Below are 21,489 nucleotides of genomic sequence, written 5' to 3' on the forward strand. Positions count from 1 at the left end.
AAATAGAAGATGCAAGTATAATTTTAAGAAACATAGAGTAGTGAATATTATTTGGGTTCCATTTTGTTTTACAGGGCTAATAAATTCAGCTGAGGTTTGTCGTGGATTTTCCTAGAGCTGGCACATACAGATGGATACAGACTAACAGGTTTGGAGGTTTTAATTGTTAACAAATAAGGAATGGTCATTTTAGTTCATGTTGGTTTTTATACTTGGAGTCCATTTGAACGCCCTGTAAACTGGCACTGTAGGTTCTCACCTGGTCCCAACCACATTGGAAGCCTAAGTTGTGTTTCAGAAAGGTGAAAAAGACCCTAAAGCTGCACGGTGTTGTCCTTTGAAAGTTCTGTCTTAGTGGTCATTTCTTGACAAATGCAACTGTCCTGAGGAGGATCAATTAAGAAAAATAAGAAAATGCCAATCCCCCCATTTACCCTTCTTTTTCCAGTGGGGTGTTTGTGTTGACATTGTGTTCAAGACATTAGAGGAAAGAAAGAGAACAGAAATTTGTGGTGGTTCTCACAGGCTTTGTTGACTGCAACAGGCAGCTGGGGTAGGGAGCCTAAGGGAGTATCCAGTATCAGTGCTCAGGGTTGTTGTGTTTGTAAAGAATGGCAGCTGGGCAAGCACTGCAGCAGTACCATGATGGATTTAAGGGGATTTTTGTGGGGGAAATTAACATTCAGTCAAAGGAAGAGGAGCAGTAGCTTTCCTCTTTCTACAGGTTTTACACAAAGTACACACAAACACACACTTCTACAAATCTAGATTTGTAAAATTTAATATCCCAACATGCTTTTCACAATCCCATAAAAACAACTGCGTGTGTCTAGTAGAATACGGTATGGAGGAGGATAAAGAAAATGGTTTTAAACTACTTGCTCTAGTGATTTCAGAGAACGTGCTGTAGTGTGATGGAAAGACTTTTAAAGAAAGGAGGGAATGACCAAAGATATTACTGCAAAATGTGTTTATTTCTTGAATTCCTATTCATTTCTACGTAAATGATGAATTAAAGGCAGAAAGCTAGGGGGAGGAAATGAGAACATCTACCAGAAGAAAAGATAAGCAGAGTATTTAGCTAAAAAAATCTTGGAATGAATAAAACATTCATGCGAAAGCAGTTTTGATATCAGTATTTGTCACACTTGTATTGGTGTACTTTAGCTGGCTGGTTTTCTGCAGATCTGTGGACACCAGTGAGATGTAGGATCTTTAAGGAGAATTGAGAGAGAGAGAAGCTGGAGTTTTCTAATGAGAAATTAATATCCATACTCTGGATATCCAGGGTTGTGTCTGCAGTGTAATTAACTAGAATTTGAGCTCTTTCACATGTAAATGAAGTAATTGAAAGCACTGCCGGCCATAATCCTTCTCCTCTTTATTTATGGGACTTTGCAGGTCTATAAACTACCTTTTTAATTGAAAATTCTTAAAATTGGTTTTTGTCTTTTGTGTCATTTCAGGGTTTCACTACTGTCACATTATGTTGTATGATGCAAGTCGTACCATGATCAGTTCAGTTTGAGCATGATGAATATGCTTTCTTAAAGCATCTCTGAGGAGAGCAGTTAATAAAAGGACATTTCATATAACTATCTTATTTTGGAATTTCTAGCCTCGAGTATTTCCCTAATCTCGGGGTATTGATTCTCTGCATCTGACCTATTACCGTTGTAAAAAATAAATGAAATCTATTTGTTTATGAAAACCCTCAGCTGCCAACCAGAGCAGACGTGAAAGGTTGTCACGCATTAAAAATCTCACTGAGTTGTGAAACCTAAAAATGAGCCTATCACTACCTTTTAGCTCAGTGTTGTGGATCAGGTTTTCAGCAGTGGCCACCACACATATGAGTATTTGTGGAAGTACTCAATATCTATGGGTCTAGAAACTAGTTTATGGCATGTATAGCTATGGTCTGTTTTAATTTTCATTGTTTCTCTTAATTATTTCTCTAGTTTTTCCAATATTATTTTGCATTATAATCCTGTCTGTGATGAGTATATGAAGGTACTTGCTGATGGTTCATCGTAAATGATCCGTATACCCACCTTCCTGTATTGGGCGATGGGCAAGGAGGCAGAATAATCTGCATTCCACCTGCACATTTGTTGGTACCCATGGGAAGTATGGGCATGTGTGTGTGTGTGTTCTGATATTTCTGATGGAGGATAGGAGCTTGTCTCCTGGAAGATAGGGATTTCAGAGGGCATCATCTGTGTAGCGTAGTCCTGTTGTGTACTGTGCATGTTGGTGTACTCTGCTGTAGAGCAACTGTACTTGTGCTTATCTGACCTCATAAGCTGTGTAATACACTTCCAGCTCACCTTGTACCTGCTCTAGCTAGAGGACCTTATGGCCAAGCAGCCATTCTCTTCCTTAAGTTTGATAGTTATGTCAAAAGGTTAATTCTGAAAAGCTGAAGAGTGAAAATTTTCTAGTCTTCAGGATTTGCAGGATGTATCAATAGACAGCTTAATACGATCATCTGAAGAATGCCACAGTGAATAATAATTGGTGTTTCTATAAGCTGAGTATGTGATATTGCTAGTGCTATGTATATTAAACTGTCAGAGGGAATTTTTCTGTAGGTCTCACAATTGAACAAGACTGTTCAGAATAAGTCAGAAGCTATTTTGTTTTCAGCCATTCAAACCTCCCCAGTTTAGACACATTCCTTGTTTGCTTTGTGCCTGTTTGAAATTGCTTTGTTCTACATCTGTACGGTCATCTCAGTTAAATTTGAATGTGAAAGCCTGCTGCATGTGGCCTGGTAACTAATAGTCAGGGATAAGGTCACCATCTGCTCATAGAGTCAAAGCTTTGAGCTTAGAATTGCTTTTTACATGGACAAGGACAGGTTGTGAATGACTCTTCTAAAAGGTCAAATGAAAAAGGGAAAACGACAGAAGACAGCTTTCAATCCTGCAGAAACTGTTGCCTCACTTCTTAGTGTTTGGTTTGGCCAACCCCATTTTTGTATAATGTAGAATGTCTTCAGCCATCTGTAAATTATTTCCAGCTCTCTAATTTATCCTTGTTGTCAGTCCATTAACCTGCCTTAAATGACATCAGGGATGCTTTTGACTTTTAGTTGGCTTTCAGTGTTTTCTCCACTTATTTGTTACATCTCGCTCATCTTCTGTATTATTCTTTTGCTCAGCTCAACACTGTTCTCTGATACTGAAAAAGATGGGGTTAACTGATCATGATGATAACCCAGACTTTCCTAAGATGGGAGCTGGGACTGTACAAAAATGTAGCACTAATAATCATGAGTGAAACTTCAAACTTGTTGCCCCGTTCTCATGAGGTTTATTCAAGTTAGTTTGTTTCTTGAATTAAAATAGTGGGGTGCAGAGTGGGGTAGAACCGTAGCTCATTTAAAATTCTTATCCAGTGTTTCCAGGTTCTTTTACAGAAGAAATACTGCTGAATTCCTTAAACATATGTGGCAATGAGTATTGAATAACTGGATACGGACAGCCAAGATATGACTTGTGATCAAAGTCATACTAAGAGCTTCAATCTTTATCTATAGGAGGAAGTTCACCTACAATCTTACAGCTTTTCAGCAGTAAATGTTAGCTAGGTCAGTGGCATGTGTGAAGCAGCAGAATACCATCTGGAACCAGAATGGAATGGATCCTGTCCATCACTCTCTCACACAGACAGGCACAGAAGATTCCCCTGCCCTCCCCACTTTTTTTAATTGAAGTCAGTGTTAGGTTTGGGGATTATTCTTCAGTTCCTAATGCTTTTCTAAACACCTTTGATCTTTCTGATGGATTGTCTGCAAGAAACATAAGTTTTTCATTGAACTGTCCACAGTGACATATGGGACTTAGTCCTGAGTGGTAAAAGCTAATTTAGTGCTCTCAAGTGTGCATCAGTTGTTTTACATGTAATCACTTTCTGCAAAGAAACTGATTTGGAATGCAGGAAGAATGTTTTTTTTTTGGTTTTGAGCTTGTTACTCTATGAACTACCCCAAAAAGTTATTTGAATAATTTAAATTATTTGTTGCCATATTATCCATGACCCCTTTCCAATAATAGTGTCCCAAAATTAACCTTAAATTTGTATAATGTACTTTTCTAGCCAGACATTCCATTAATCTCAGGAAGAAATAGAATAATAGGAGTCTTGTTCTTGTACTTCATGGTACAAGTCAAAATGTTAGGGTGATATCTTATCTCAGGAGGTGTTTTCTTTGTCTATATAGGCATGTATATATGCATATACAAATGTTTTAAACAGAAGACTAAGCTGGAGCCCAGTCTGTAATAGCTGTAGAATGTTGGGTGGTTTCAAACTAGCCAGCCAGTTCTGTCCTTGCCATTGTCCCCTGCCTGGCTTATGAAGAGTGATGGTGTCATACAATTTCTTTGGCAGAGGTAACCAGTTAGGGCTGTATTCTCTCTTCTGTACCCAGTCTTCACCAGTGAATGCTGCAAGTATCCTTATTAAAGACCAAATGTTTTCCTCTCCTGTATGGACTTAGCATCTTCTGAAAATATTTATGTCAAAAGCACAAAGGTCAGAAATTAAAGCCAAGGGAGCTCAGATTTATAGTTGGGGGACTGAAGCCCACATCAGTTTAAGCACCTGCATTGCTATTTTATTAGTATACTCTTGTCCTCATTTCTTTTCTCTTTCCTCTTTCATTAGGTACACTTTCTCCATTGCAGCCCAGCAATATAATTACATTTCAATTCTAAATTAAGTGCCTTTCACAATATGAACTTCTTAGTAGTCTTCTGATACTTTTGTATCTCTGAATAGCACAAACACTGCTTTGCAGCTGACATTATGAATCTATTGTACCTAGACACTGAGAGCTTCTCCCAATAAATTGTCTAGAGAGGCCTGAGTCACTGGTTAGAATTCATTGTTAAAGATGGAAGTTACTTAGCAGATCTCCAATGACATTTTTAATTAAATGCCGAGGAGCATGCACGTGTTCCCTCATGCCAAGTTGAGATTTTTCCCTCATCAGAGGGTTCTTCCCACTGTTCTACCCCACAGATCATGAGAATGCTAACACTGTTTGTTAATACATCTTCATTTGAATATAATGTATTTAATCTTTTCATGCATTAGTTCTTAATTAAAGTAGAATTCAAAGTAATAAGATGAGGAAAAAATAAGTTGTTTTTCTCCTAATTAAAAACTTCCAAGCGAGATAAGTGCTCAGTAAATTCCATCTGGACTCAAAGACGGAGGGAAATATGCCAGGAAAAAATATTTTTGAAGGAAGCTCAATTATAAACACTAGAAGCATGGAATGCAGAGCACTAAATTAATGTTGACGAGAGGAAGGAAAGCTAGGAAATATAAACCAGCAAAGGATCCAGAATGACAAATGCCATGCAAATTGGGGCATAGGCAGATATTGAGAAAGAAGGCAGGTAGGCTACAAAAGATGGATAGTACTGCAAGCCATCTGATACAGTGCAAGTAGACCCATTATCTACCCCAGTAAGGGTTCTCCAGCATTACTCTAGTGGAGACCCAAGTGGCTGTATAATAAAGCATCCACAGAAAAAGGAGAATCAAGAATCCAACCAAATCTAAACCCCATCATCTGCAGCTAGTTAATCTGTCTGGAATATTTGTCATCAAGATAATTTCTTGCAAGAAAACCAGCTTAAGAAAGATAAGCTCAAAATGCCACATACAATCTGCAAATTAATACTGTTGTCCCTGTATTTATTAAATAGCTCTCTGTGTTTGCAGTGAAGAAAATTTAGTATTGTCAGTTAGTAAAACCACTACTTGGGATTAACCCTGACAGAACGTGGCATTTTGCAGGTAGTCGCCGTTAGATGATGTTTGTGTATGTGTGTGTGCAGATAGAACTAGTTTCCAAGTAGTCAATGCTGTGCTACAGCTGCTCAGAAAAAGGACATGGTTAAAAAGAGTGTGCCATAGGCACAGCATGTGTAATACATCTTTTTTCTCCTGCAGTGTTTACACTGGCATTGAGCTGTATTGGGCATTTAATTTTGTTACAGACACATCATGTAACTCACTTGACTAGTGGCACAGGCGTGTAAAAGGAGCTCTAGGCTTAAAGACACACTCATTTTATCCAAATACTGTATTAAATAATCATATGGCGGAAGATAGGATCTTTTCAGTGTACTCAATCCTCTAGTGAAATGTCTGCAGATAAAACTAAAAGAAGACTCAAAAGCCTTCTGTGTTCTCTGTAGAACTGTTTAATTTGCTTTTACCAGCCCTGTAAGAGAGAGGAGCAGCCATACTCTTCCACAGAATTGTGACTCTTGGCCTCGCCTGTGAGTGTGGTAGGTGTGTAATACTTGGGATCAAAAACCTGACACGTGAGCCAGGTAGGGATGTGAGTCATTGCATTCTGTCTTCTACTGCATAATAAGTATCTTATCTATATACAAGCCCTTAATCGCATGCTTAGCCTAAAAGTCTGTTAACCTGTTGCGGTGCTACAGGATTTCCGTCTTTTCACGTTCTTCTTAGTTTCAAAAGCACCAAATTACATATTAGCACAGTATTTTGCTGTTGTAGATTTCATTATGTATTAAGATTTTCTGTGGTAACAATATAATTGAATACCATGTCAGTACATCATGTAGTAAATGGAAACAGGAAGACAGATCTCCTAGATTTTATATTAGTGGTCTACAAATATATGTGAAATGTGGTGGATAAGGAAATTATTACTTAGTCCAATCACAGAAAGCTCTTTGGTTTGTCTCCTAATAAAAAGCCAGTGCAGCTTTGGAGTACAGTTAAGCTATTGGTATGATAATGACTTCAAATATATATATTGCTATGACATGAAGACGTAACTGTCATGAGCTCCCTGGGCCTCCAGAGGCACAAATACATTGCCTGCATATTGCCTTTCAAATTTCCTCGGTTAAGTTGGTAAATGACATTAAAAGGACTAAGAAAACATCATAGAACAATTTGCTTTACACTTTAGGTATGAACGTTTTGAATAATTTATTTTTTATTTGTGTTTCTTTGGCCATTTGTATATCAGAATAGTTTCATTTTCTCTAGTAAGGAGTTTAAATACAATCAGTTGAGAACAGCTACAAGCCAAGATGAAAATTATGTCAGTGTGTCTCACTGATGATAATATGTTTTGAGGGCTCCTAGTCTGTGAAATGTTTAGTGTTGCCAGAAAGTTTCAGTTGGAGACAGGATTGTTGACCTGACTATCAATCCTTGTGGCTTTGAGTATCTACTTTTTGCCTACAAGACCCTTCTTTCCACCTATGTGAAACATTTCAAAAGACAGGATAATCCTATTCCTCTGTCTCCTGTGAAAGTATTCTGCTTACCCATCTCATCCTGTTGTGTCTTGGAAAAACTCCTATTTGTAGAGATTTGGTATTGCCGCCAGCTCCCTCATGCTCAAGCTCCACAGAAGATTATGGTATACATTTTGGAAACACTTGGTACAAGTGTGTCGCAGGGTTGGTGAATGTATCGCAACACTTTGAAAAGGATAAAAGCTCCATAGTTGCAAGCCTGTGCTAAACTGTATCACATTATTTCTTCATTTCTAGATGTTTCCTGTGCCATAAGCTGTAGAACTGAGAACTGTTTTTAAATGCAATTTTTATTTCTCAGAGCCAGCATTGCAGAAGTTCCTATGTATTAGTGCACATAAGCATGTTTTGTGTGCCTGCTTTTGCAGTTCTGGCTCTCATTCTTTACTGATGAGAGTTTTTTGATGCCTTTGTATTATTTTGTTACTCGCCATATTGTTTTAATAAAACTCATTGTTCACAATGAGTCATCATGAAACCAGGGTGAATATTTTGGCAGTTACTCATCAAATGCTAAAAACTGTGGAATTCAGTGTTCTTTTGTGAGATTTTAATCAACACCAAAGAAAATCTGGAAATCACACTGCACTTAGGGTGCTTTTCATTGCATGCTTTAAAAACACCATATTTCATTACAGCAGTGGTGAATCTGGTTATGAATTTACAGTAATTTATTGAAAAGAAAGTACATTTTTGGCATCATAAAAAAGGTTTGAAATCATGAAAATATTTCTCTTAAATTATATGACCAATGGACACATAGACATACACAGTATTAATGTTACTTTGGGCTTAGAATCCTGTTTCTTGTCCTATAAGCATTATAATCAGTAGTTCCTAAATGCAAAAGCATCTGCAGAATAGATTTTCACATCTCTCAACAAAAGAAATGATGGGATTTTCTGCCCCTGCTGGTGAAGTATACCATTAAACTGTGGTCATGTCAGTCATATGTCAAGTTTTTAAAAAGCATGACTTCATCTTCTCATTTCCAAGAGTTGCAATGAAATCACCACAGGTAAGAAAGACTCTTACCTATCTGCTGGTACATCTCTTTTTTCACTATCAATTAAATACAGAAGTAACTTATTTTGCTGAAACTGTACTGGTAGCAACATGAGTATAGAGCAGTGTTTTGAATTATTTACTCTGGCAGCATGTCAGACTGATGGTGTAATTCCTCCAACTGATATATTTTTTAAGCTGAAGAAATACATAAACTTAAAGTCATTTTTTCCAGTAACTCTTTCTGAAGTGTTTCTTCAGGTCAGTGTTAATTTGACGTTTCACTTTCCAGGAAGTTTGGTCATGTCACTATTCCAGTGAGACCCATTACAGTAGTAAAAACAAAACCAAACCAGGCTTTGATCATGCAAAACCCTGAGAGTTATTTGTACCATGGGGTTGTGGTGGTGACGGTGAGGATTACAGCAATAAACCACTAAGGACCTTTTTCTTCAAAAAGCAAGAATGGTCATGTATTCTTTACTCCATAATGAAGCTGAGATTTTAGTTTCTTCTCTTCTGTATGATAGTTAAAAAGCAGATTTTTCCAATATAATTTTCCTTATAAAATGGCAGCTACTGCTATTGATAATCCTGAGCATGTCTGCTTTCCTTATCCTCTGCTTTACCTTTGAATGGCAAAAGAAATGTGTTATGACGTTCCTCCTTTTTTCACTTCAATAAGCATTTGTCTGGGTGAAGATAAAGGGACAAGGTAGCCTTAACAAATTCCATATTTGTTAGCTGTTTGCATTGTTTTGTTGTCTCTGTAGCACTAGACATTCTTTTTATGAATTGCATTTAAAACAGCTCATGAATGATTATAAAAATATAACATATGTTTGTCATAGAAATATTATCAAAGTGAAATTCACAATGAAGTAGTACAGATGTTACCCATGTGCATCATGTAAGACCTTAGTCTATGCAGAGATTCATTAGAAGTGCTTCAATATGTGCTTGACCATAACACTGCTTCCATGCATTTTGGAGAGCTCTGGTTGATATTCTGTGTACAGAATGTCAGCATTTCAGTGTGCTTTGCTCTATGTGTAGAGAGCTGTATTGTATTTTCCTTAGAGCAAAAGGTCTCTCTCTGGCAATACAAAGCACCCACACAGAAATGCGTGTATTGAGAAATGTCCGGGAAAGGTCTAATGTAGGACTGGATTTTCAACTCAGGAATAAAATACAGAGGAATGAAAGCTCTGAAGGTTTTGTCCTGAAGTGAGATCAGAACTGGTGTGTCATCTGTACAATGTCAAGTTGCATTATACCAAGTTGCTATGCTATGCTCTGACCTGTGCAAAAACAATGTTGGAGAAATATCACCTTACAAATTTCTGCTTTCCATCCAGTAATTTCTCTCTTACACATTACAGATATGGTTCATTATATGTATTTCCACCACTGTGCAAAGCATAGCAGAGGAAGTACAGAATTAACGCATAATTTACATCTCTAAGTCCATGATCTGCCAGAACACTTCTTAGTCTGCTTTAACAGCAAAGGATGGGATATGATATGAACTGTCAAAGTATTTAAATATTTATCTTTTAGCAGAGTTGTCTGGCAATTTGTTACTGTAATTGATTTCCTGTAAATGTGAGTCTGTTAGATGAAACAACCCATAGCTGCCTTACTTTAATACTGATAGGGACTTACTTGTGTTGTTCCTGCTATAAGAGTATACACATAGAATCTGTGCATGTGTTTATGTATGTGTTTATCAGTGCATAAACCAGTGGAAATAGGCTGTTTCTCACAGATTAATCAAATTGTTTCAAATTTCTTTATCTGCTTTGAGGTGGAGTTGTAGGACAAAGGCTGCCTACTTAAAAAACACTTTGCATTCCCTCTTCAGACAGGATAACTGGCTGCTTAGGAGTAAGATTAATGACATAAAACTATTGCATTGGTAGTGATACATTTTGAATACTCTGTTATTGTCCTATTCCATATTCATGTGTTGGGTTTTTTTTGCAATAATGTCTATGTTGTTGGCTACAAACAACAGCAAAACAATTTTTTCATCAGCTTTGGAATTAATGAAGCCTAGTTTGCAATGACATTGTGTCCCAACTCGCCCCAGTGCAGCGGCACACGTCTCTCCACAATGCTTTCAGTTCTGACGAGCATTTCTCTGCTCCTCAGCTTGTATGTACCTAGTGGTCCTTTCCATTTTCTTGTCGGCACCATGAGACACACCATGTGCTGTGGCTTATGTTAAATGACATGTGCTGGTTTCCACATGATGACTGGGAAACCGCAGACCAACCTAAGGGGCCTGAAGAGGAGAGAAAGGAGCAGAGGTGGTCTCACCCCTTCAGACAGACTTAGTTTTGTTTTTTCTCCTTTAATGAGATCTTTAAATTGAAAGTTGTAGGAACGTAACTCTTAAGGAATCTTTGAGTGTCAGATATAACTGAAATTAGTGGAAATTGAATTACGTTGGATTGAACCGGGTTTAAATATTGTGAGATCTCAGATGTGCTGGATCTGCAGAAAGCATGGCCTTGCATGCCCAGGGTCACAGTGTATTCGGTTTTTCATAGAGTATGTGTTTGTGTTGCTAGGAAGTCATGTTACAGGCACCTCAGTCTGATGGCAAGTTTAGCGCTCACATTTCAACTTTTGTGTCTGGTCTGGTGTCGAATGGATTCTGAGGAAAACTTTTATTCCTTGCGGGTGGGGGAAGAGGGGAGGGAGAATTAGAATTTGCTGTTTCCTCTGATCCAGGGTGGGACGCTGCCCAGCTTTAGATGAAGATCCACTGTTGCTGTTCAGACGCATTTTTCTTCTTTGCAGTTGAAGTTAACATCTTCCAGGCTATTGTAAATTTTCTTTCGTGTCATTTTTTTCTTGCCTGTGAATATTTAAGTATATAAACCAAGGCACATTCCCTGTTCAAGTGCTGTTCTGTTGCCTGGGATATGTTGTATGCTTTACATTGTGCCCAGTGGATATGCTCATACCCTTTTACTGAAAAATATGTAAACTGGCTTTTTCCTAATTTTATCATTTACCTTGAAACAGTCTTCCTTATCTAAAGCAAAATCATCCACAGAAAAGTATATTTTCTGTGTTCATTTCCATGGGATGATTGAAGGTGACTGATATCCCCAGGAAAATATTTTTCTGTCATATTTCCATAAGAGTGAGAATCTCAGCTTCTGTGTTACGGAGACTCTGAAATCTTTTGATCATTCATCAGACTCTTCCCTTTGCCACTTTCATAAATATTTCGCTTCTGTTGCATTTGTAGGCAATCCTACTTATATCAGAAATCCCTATCTTCTGGGGAGATGGGTTTTGTTAGGTGAAAAGTTGATTTCCATTATCTTGCTACATGAATGTGACAGTTTAAATACTCACTAGCTGTAGACATAAAGTAGATTTTAGCAGTTATTTTAAAAGTATGAACTGTAGGGGAAAAATGGAAATAGTGCCTTGTAAGTGAAAATTTGCACATGCAATGTAATTGTTTGACTTTTGCGTTAGTTTTCCTTTTCAGTTTAGGAAGAAGTGGGTGGAGGAAAGGATTCTGTACAGATGCTTTCTACTCCTGCCCTAATCCTTGGGTTTGGGGTGACTGTGTACTTTGATTGCAAAACCAAATCTTAAATGCTCTTATTTCAACCACATGAAGTAAGGAGGGAGTGAGACATCTTGAGGGAAATGGAGAAAACAGGTTGTAGAATCACAGGGTAGTTTGGATTGGAAGGGACCTTAAAGATGATCTAGTTCCGAACCCCTGCCACAGGTACAGTGTTTTGGCTTTGACGTCTTGCCTTTGTTTTGTAATTAAAATCTCCTTTAAATTATCAGCTTTCTGAAAGCTTAGAGACTTGGTGAGTAATCTTGCAATGACAGTTGTATTATGATCCCGTTCCTTTTCTAGTCAAGTCCTGCTGATTTACAAGGAGCTGAATCTGACTTTTCACTGAACAGCAGATTCCAGCACTTTCAGCTCCATTCTAGGTATCTGTGGCATTGTTCAGGAATATTTCACCTTTTTTCCTTTCAAAATCTTATCTCTGATTATCATGGTCTTTTAATAGTACCAAGCTTACAAATCTGGAAAATGTTTGTTTCTATGGGTCCAGTTATTTCCTGTGTTTCATTACTGCTTCTGCTATAACGTTTTCTTCTGGAACTGAACCTGAAAAATCCATTTGTGATAATACATCTTTAAAGTTCCCTATAACTCCTGCTGTGTGACAGGCTCTCTATCAGCCTTAGGGACTGTAGTTATGTAGAGCAGTGGCCTCTTGTCAGGATTTGGTTGGCCTCACTGATTCCACTGCCCTTTCCAGCACAGCTCCTGCTTGAGAAGGTGGGCTAAAGCTCTAGACACTTGGTAGAGGATTCCTTTGATAAGTACTTGCTTTACAAGGACTCATTGCATAAAAGAACATGTAGTCTCTTTGAAGTGGAGATTTTAATCATTTACCGAGATTTTAATCATTTACCAAGATTTTGTTCACTCCTTCTAGATTCTTATTCCTTCGCTATTGCTGCATTTGTGGCTGTTTTTCCAACCATGGCGTGCAGTTTTATTTAACTTTCTGTAAGCATGTTTTATTTGCATTAGCAGATTTGTTTGTGTAAGTCAACTTTCATCTGTATTTTTGTGTTAACATTTCTTCATAGCATAATCTTACTCCTTTGTTGATGCATACAATTCTTTTAACCATCTGAATGTGATCTCACTGTAATTTTCATCACTATACAAAAGTGCTGGAATCTGATGGGAAGTCTGCAGATATTACTGCCATTTGTGCAGGCAGGGAAACTAAGCATTGTGCTTTTATAGTCACATCCTGGCAGAGCAACAACTGCCATCACTAGATCCTTCTGGATTCCTCCTTTGTAATGGGCCTATCAGTCAGCACGCTGTTGTCATCTATAACAACTTGAAACAGTTTATTTTCTTGTTTAAATCAAACTATTTTGGAATTATTTTGAACAGGGCTCTCTAAAAAGGAAAACAGTTTAACTCAATTAGAAGCAAACATATGTTCTGTAGCATTGCAAGGATCCTATTTAGAATTCTCAAGCAAAGTTAGGGCAAGTACATTTTTTAAAATAAAATGTAACGTTACATATCATCGTGACAGAAGGGGAATTGAAATGTAATAATGTTATGAACACCATGGATAAGGCTGTCTAAAAACCTAAAATATTGATATGTCACCTAAATATTGATATGAGAGACTTGTGCAGCATGTGCCTTGCAGGACAGTTTCTTTAGTGTATCACCATTCAAGAGGCAGTTTGCGTGATTCATATCACCTGAGGACTGACAGTCAGTACCAGAGCCAAATGTCTGACTGACCAGCATATCTGTTCAGGCTGGTTGGCCAAATAGCCAAGGTGCACATCCAGTCGAGTAGAGCAGCTGCCCAATGGAGATGAGGAACTCTGAATGAGCCAAACAGCCAGTACTACCTCTTGAGGTGCACCATGTGTGTTAAAGTATGTGGAGTCACGTAGTATAGGACAGGTCTTTTGCTGTGTTTTGGGATGCTGAGCAGCAAAATGTTAATTGAAAAGAGGGGGTGGGTGGAAAGGGTTGACGGAGGTACTGCAAAAGAGGGAGAAGACAGAACAGCTCAGTCTTTGCTGTTGCAAAAGGTAGAGGATAGGAATATGAGTGTGTGGTTGGACATTTCAGCATTTGTTGGGAGTGTCTGGGGACAAGAGAAGAGGGGAGACATTGTGGGAGAGGAGGGAGGGAACATGGGAGAGAGTTGGAAGGTGGCAGAGGTAGGAAGTCTTCTTGAAACACAGGGGAAGTAGGGAACATGAGATGCTTGACAGCAACTGTGAACTGTGAGTATGGAACCAGGGTCTGTGATCATAAGTCAGGGATGGAATATTGCTGCTCTAAACCTTATAATGGACTCCTGAAGAAAAACACCTGGGAGGTAAAAATGACTTCCAGATAAGGCAGTTCTGTATGTGTGTGGTTTATGAGGCCTGGGGCTAGGAAGCAGGAGATTTTAAGGATGTAAAATAATTAGTGGTTTTAAGAAGAAAAACTATTGTCAAACACCAGGAGGTGTCATGGGCATCACTCAGAGAGTGCAGTCATGGAAGATAGTCTGTGAAGTTTCTGTAGGAATTGGTTAGCCCAGTACATTGGCATTGGTAAGTGTATGAGGTGTGTCAAGCGTTTTCACTGTTTGTGAGACAGGTTTGCTTTCTACTAATTAAGTCTTTGTTGCTTGAAGGAAGGACTATTTTATTATTCAGATCATTGTGGAGGAAAGGGAAGGTGCGTATCAGGCGAACTGGTATAACATGGTTCATACACTGGGTCCCACAGCCCAACCGAAGATGAGGAAAATGTCAAAGCCTAACATGCAGTTGAAGAAACTTGGAGTTTAATTCCTGAGTAATTATGATGGTCTTTAGCTGAGAGCTGAATTGGCTTTTTCAATCATCATGAAAGCACTGTTTTCACCATCTTGTAGTTCTCAGCAGATGGAGATGTATTTCAGACTGTGTATACATTTGAATGAGATTTGAAGGCAAACATACAGATAAGTAAAAATAGACTAGGACCCAAAGCACATTTGCTATTTCTCTTTAAAACCGAAATACTATGCAACAACTCCCAAACATCTTGTCCTTTTGATGCGTGCTTTCTCTTCCATAAAGCTAACTTGGTCTGTTTCAAGAATGTTACTACGTTGTGATTGCAATAATTGTTTAATGCATAAAGCTCACCCACAGGGTCACTGAGTACAGAAATTAGAGTTATGAACTATAAAGGTGTCGAGATTCTGTGGAAGTGCAACCATTAAAGAGGTTTAATTATTATTTCCATACTGTAGGCAAGAGAGGCTCATGTTGGGGAGAGGAAGGGCGGCCATGAGGGAAGATCATGAGGGGATTGGTGGGATGGTTAAGAGGGGAGATTATGAGGGGACAGGAGATGCGGCCATGAAGAGTGAGGGGAGATCGTGAAGGGAGAGCAGGGGTGGCTATGAGGGAAGATCATGAGGGGAGACTCGGGGTGGTTGTGAGTAGAGATCGTGAGGGGACAGGAGGGTTAGCTGTGAAAGGAGAGCAGGGGTGGCCATGAGGGAAGATCATGAGGGCTGTGGTGGAGCGTTTGTGAGGGGAGATAATGAGGTGAGACCAGGGGCAGTCATGGGCCATGAGGGGTAGGGATGGCAGCTATACAGTGTGGGCCGCTCTAGGGAGCAGATGAGGAGTGGCTGTAACTGGAGATCGTGAGGGGGGATCTGTTCCCCTTATAGTGACATGGTTTAGTGGTGGGTTTGACAATCCTGGGGTAACGGTTGGGCTCAATGATCTTAAAGGTCTTTTCCAGCCTAGTTGACTCCATGGTTCTGTTTTGTTTTCTTACCTGGTGCCAAGGAATGATCATCTGGGGATGGACATCTCAATGTTAGCTGACTTCCATAAACCTCCTCCAGGAATATCAATGCATTGTGCGTTACACTTGACAGTCCTGAAACACAGTTTTCACCATTTTTTCCAGTCTTCAGGAAAACTAATCCTAAGGAATGCAATAAGCCTAGAGTAGATTTAGTTTTAAACTGAGATCTTTCTAATATAATCATAACATATATGGCTAGTGCATGCAAAAATATGGATACACATGTCTAGACATTATTTTCACTTGCTTCAACTAAAGATTTCAAAGAGACTTCCTTTGTAAAGCACCTTAAGGTCTATTAGTGAAAACATTGTGTATGAGCTAGGTATTACCATCTTTTATTACTTTCTTAAAGACGGTCAAGGGAGTGTAGGGTGTTAAATGGTGTTCTTGTATTAGAGACTAGTAAAAATGCAAATAAATAATTAAACCACTTTTTATGGGTTTAATTACTTTTAGGCATTTGAACAATGTAATTCCTAATGGAAATATTGATGAACTTCTATTTTATCACCATTTCTTACTCTATAGAGAGCCTTAAATAGTGGGGGATTTAAAATTTTCAGTTAGATTTTGATAATTCATCTTGGGGTATGTGTATGTCAATCTGACACTTGTAAGAGCATCACTAAACAGGTAACGCTCAGCATTCCTCAGCTTTAGCTGCATGCTGAGCAGGCAGTTTCACTGATGTTTGATTGTGGGACTTTCTGTTCACAAGTATTGGTGCAGTTTTTAAGTATGCTCATGTTTGAGGTTATGCTAGATTGCACATTGTTTGCCATGTTTTTTAAAACTTGGTAAATAGACACAGGAAAGTGTGATTTGAAGTTGTATGTACAATTCCCCATGACTCGGTGCAGCTAAATTTGGTAATGCGAATGTACCTGCTTTAATTGATTGCAGTTGTTTAGTTAATAACAGTTACAACAAGGCATCTGTGCACTGTTATTGAAAGCATTTGTGTAACAGACATTCAGTAGTAACGTTTAGTTCCTAAAATGGAAACTCATCAGCTAATTGACCTATACAGGTTAGGAATACCAAAAGAGAACAGTTTTGGAATTGTAGTCTTCTAAACTGCATTTCTTGATTGTGCAATTTGTCATGTAGAAGGGCTTTCCATCACAAGGTTGTTTTGGCACAGAGATAATTATGTTGTGTATTCTGAAAGCATAGCAATGAATTGTTCTGTAGTTGTTGTGGAAACAGCTCTTTACTTAGCTTGAACGAAGGGACAATACAGGCTAGAACGGTGTAAAATTGTAAGGAAGCCTATCTAGTATCAATCTATCTTCATGACAACAGATGCTATCTTCGCAATACTTGAGATGGCATATAATGAATATGTTTATCTCAGTGCTAACAAGCTGCTTCAGTGTTTTTGTGGATTTCAAAAACACTGGTGAGGGCATGGAAGCTGTTTGTTCCTTTATATCTAAGTTGGAATGAGAATAAAACTAGATATGACTGAAATCCCATGCAATAATAAGTTCAGTTTAGATTTGTATAATGTTAGATCGCTTCTTTGAGAACTAATTTCCATTCTGAAGCGGGTGATAATTAATGACATAACTGAAAACATCAGCCAACATCAAAGTTTTAATTTCATATGAATGGCACAGTATTGACTATTTTAGAATTAACCAGCTATGGACCATGTGTTCTTCAAATTATGATGGTTTTAAAATGAGCAGTCCACTTACTGTAACAGGGCCAATTTTATCCCTCACGTAACACCCAAGAGAAGCATGTTGGATTTACGTCATACCCTGATTTTAAATTCTGGGCTTTTTGTTTTGAAAAAGAGTTTTATATTGCATTATCCTTCCTGGAGACGGCTGTATAATTTTGGAGTATTATACAACTTCACTAAAGCCTTGAAAGCCAATGTCTGATCCCATTCCAGAGATTCATGCTTGCCAGCCTAATAAGAACATGGTCAATTATTTTCCTTCTAATCCCACTGGATTTCACCAAGGGGTAAGGAAAAGAGTTACTTCATTGCCTGGCATGTCAGGATTTTGTAAACCCACTGCTGCTATTTCAGTCCTGGTGTTCAAACAAAGTGGCAGAGCAAGTCTTGAAAGCCTTGTTTCCAGAGCTGCAGAGTGTATATGTCAGTCCTTAAAAAACAAATTCTAACATTCAGCTGCACCTAGTGAATTAGTTCTATTAAAGAATGAAGAGAAGTCTAGCCAAAAATATACTTTTTAATTAAATTTCACAAATCTATGACATGCTTTTCCTGGATTCTAATCTCTAGGTTTCAAATATGTCATCACAACGGCAAATCTGTATATGATACATACTTTGTGTATCTGTATGAGCTCAGCTGCTCACAAAAAAATATATAACTCTATAGTATAGTCATTATCTAAGCTTGGCTGTGGTTTAGTTACAGAAGAGAAGTTTTAAAACCTTTTGGGGAAAAAATGGATTCTGTGTCAGTGAAAGGTTGCTCGGTGGCCTTTTGGGCTTTTGAGCGAAACTGTCACCATGCTTCCTTTGCACCACTGGAAGTACTTTCCCTGAAATCTAGCTTCTGAAGTACAGCCTAGAACATCAGCTTTGGTGAAGGCTGGTGAAAATCCTGATACTTTGATACCTAAGTATATTGTGGTTACAGACACAGGGCACCCACAGCTCTGTTAAGAGTGGATTCAAATGATCCATTCCCTCTTTGGATATTCTGATAAAATCTTAGGAAGACGAACTCCAGCTTCGTACTGAATTCAGAGCAGAAGAGTATGTTGGTGAAAGTTACAGGTAGGAGTCTGTATGGTATTTTAGTACTTCTGCCTCTAACAACAAAGGAAAGGATGCTCTGAGAAGCATCTAGAGCACTCTATAGCTACTGATGGGTGCGCATGCTGTGAAAGTCTTGCTGCTGCAGCCTCGGTTCCTCAGCAGAGCAGTGACTCACTGAAACTGATGGCTGTAATGTAGAATTTAGGGAACAACAGCTCTGTTTTCTTTTTTAAAGTGCTGAAAATAAAGCCTTAGATCCCAAATTTTGTCATGACTTGCCCCTAAGAGTAAATAAATATATGATGTGAATGATAGCACATCATCTTCCTTTTTCTGCTGTTAAAGTCCTCTTTGAGCTGTTCAGAATCCAGGCTCTAAATATACTTATTAGAACTCGAGAAACAAGAATGGTAAAACATGACTTACCTATAGACTAGGGAAGATTTCCTGCTGACATGAATTAAACTTCAGGATTTTCAAGGGTCATAGAAACTTCCTTGCTGTTGGGAGATGAGGTTTGATTAGCAGCTTCAAAATCCCTTTGGTCCCCCAGTGGGAATGATGATGGACTGTGCCTGGTACTCCAGTTTGCTTAGCTGCTGCGGGGAAGAATGTTTTACTTGAGGTTTTTTTACACACTACACTATAGAAAAGAAAGCTGCTGATCTGTTTGGCAAATAATAACTAGAACCCTGGCCTGCGTCTATTGCTATAGCCCCTTACAATGAAATAAGCTATTTAAGTTAACACGATAAGTATCTTGCCCAAGAATAATAATAATAAAGCAGTAAGGTCATTAAAATAAATGTAAGAGCCTTAGCACATTAACTGCAACTGTTAATGACAGACAGCAGGGAGGTTGTAGCTCCATTGTATCTACTCTATACCAAATATTACATATAGCTTCACTCTGTATTTCTCAGCCTAGTTTTTCACTATGAAGTTCTAATGAAGCTTTTTGATCGAGTCTCTTCTCAAATGGATTATGGTTGCAGCATGGTCAAATGTCAACTAAGAAATTGCAGTTGCAGGTAGTTGTAAACTTGTATTTCATAGATTTTTGCACAGAAAACATCAGTCAGAAGGCTTTTTTTAAAATTTATTTATTTAGGAAATCCAAGATTTTCTATCCAGACCAGTCCATTCTTCCGTAAAGCCTGTGTTGCTTTATTAAATGGAATCATACCCCTTTGTACGGATGAAACTTTGGCATGTGAGGTAATGCCCAGACCCCAAACAGGCTTTAAACTATTAATGATCTGCCATCTGCTGGCCTGACTTGTTTGAGCTGTTGCATTTCTACTTTACACTGCTGTAATTCTGCTGAAGTAAAAGGCTTTGATATTCTCCTTGTGGTTAGTGAGGTTGGTGTGGGTATAGCATCTGGTCCACTTCTGTCCCAGCTGTTATCATGGTGATCCAGGCTAGACCTGTGATCAGTCAGGCCACTTGAAAATCAACAGGGAACTTCCTTTTGCTGAAGGAGCGAAAACTGCACTAACCTTGTTGTGGATGATATTTCCCTTTAGCCACCCTCAATTTTAATAAATGGTCAGAGATTGTGTTGCCTCTTGGGCATTACTGAGATGGCTGATAATCCACTTCTTCCCAAAGCTGTCATGTATTATTTCTATTTATAGCTAAAAAGCATTGCAGTAAGTGCTGAATAATTGAGATTTGTTTATATTGCTCTCCTGTCCTTTTCAGTTCTTCCTAACAGCCCAAAGGCATGGCAGATTTGCAAACCGATTCAGTTCTTCATTTCTGCAAGGCATTAAGATACATTGCACAGCACCTGATCATGTGTTAGTCCAGAGTGACATCTAAGACTGGGATCATTTGAACCAGAAGGAAGGAGGTCAATATGATAGAATGGCTGTACTTTTAATCAGATATTTCAGGGGCATGGCTTATATAACAGTGGCATAAGTAAAAGTGTAGGTTAGGTGTGGGAACTGTAGCAGTGGATGGACTGTTCTTGAATATACATTCTTTGAATATAAATATTGCAGGCAATTAACAGAAAGCAAGTTGAGAATTTTCACTGCTCACATTTAAAAGATGGAAAAAAAAAAAAATCCCTGCAGTGATTTCTTTGTTTTGTTTTCTGAGACAAACAGTTTGTTTGTGTTCTGCAGCAGGAGCAACAGAACTCAGCATTCGTGCTGGATACTGCGTTCTGTCATCAGAAGTGCCTTTGTCTACATGACAAACTAATTCCCCTAACACCCTTTGAGGTAAATAAGTACTGCCATGGATAGGGTTAAGTAAAAATGGGTGGAAAATAATGTCGGCATTTCCACCTATGTAACTTAGCTGTGTGACCAACTCGCTTCTAATGGGAAGATAATTTTGTGATACGTATATGATTATTTCATTATACCTGGAATGCCATTCAGCCCTGGAAATTTGCATCAGCTGGATGGCTCTAGAACTGGGAATACAACTAGTCTGCTACAGCAAAGATGTATTTTTATTTGTCCACAATGGTGCTTTCTCTCCCTCAGAGAAGGAAGATTAATATGTGAACACTTGAGAATCAATACCTCCTGCCCCTGCAACTTCCTTTAGAATTAGGACTTGGATACAGAATTCTAATAATTTAACAAACTGGCAGCTAGTATGTGATGAAGCTGCCTGCACTTTCTTTTCCTGGCCAGTGGTGAATTCCACTGGCATACAGAAATAGCAAATGAGGTAAGAAGGAATTATATGAAATCAATTGCATTAATTTTATCTGCCACAGAAGTAGAAAGAGGGAAGAGATACAAATAGAACATGCTGTACTCTCACATTCTGTTGTCATAATGACTTCTTCACTTCTCCTGGAAGCTGTTACAAATATTGCTGCCCAGAAGCCATGCTATTTTACATGGAGGGGGCTATAATAAGTTCCCAGCAGCAAAGGACAAAGCCCACCTCTGCTTGGCACATGAAGCTTTTTACTGTATGCGTTGCAGCAAATGTGAATACTGGGATCTGTCTGTCTTG

The 21,489-nt window shown here is 38.5% G+C and overlaps 1 long non-coding RNA gene across 1 annotated transcript in view; it reads left to right on the forward strand.

Moving 5' to 3' along the window:
• The first annotated feature begins 215 nt into the window (after positions 1 to 215).
• The window catches only part of LOC133262418 (uncharacterized), a 58,021-nt gene continuing 36,747 nt past the window's right edge, over positions 216 to 21,489 (forward strand). Inside the window, exon 1 of the long non-coding RNA XR_009741299.1 lies at positions 216 to 302. This is a non-coding gene — a long non-coding RNA (uncharacterized LOC133262418). The remainder of the gene's footprint in view (positions 303 to 21,489) is intronic.

The sequence above is a fragment of the Pezoporus flaviventris genome, unplaced genomic scaffold (genome assembly GCF_033815535.1).
Source record: "Pezoporus flaviventris isolate CSIRO_AGI_PZ_B2104156 unplaced genomic scaffold, CSIRO_AGI_Pfla_v1 ptg000213l, whole genome shotgun sequence".
Taxonomy (NCBI): Eukaryota; Metazoa; Chordata; class Aves; order Psittaciformes; family Psittacidae; genus Pezoporus; species Pezoporus flaviventris.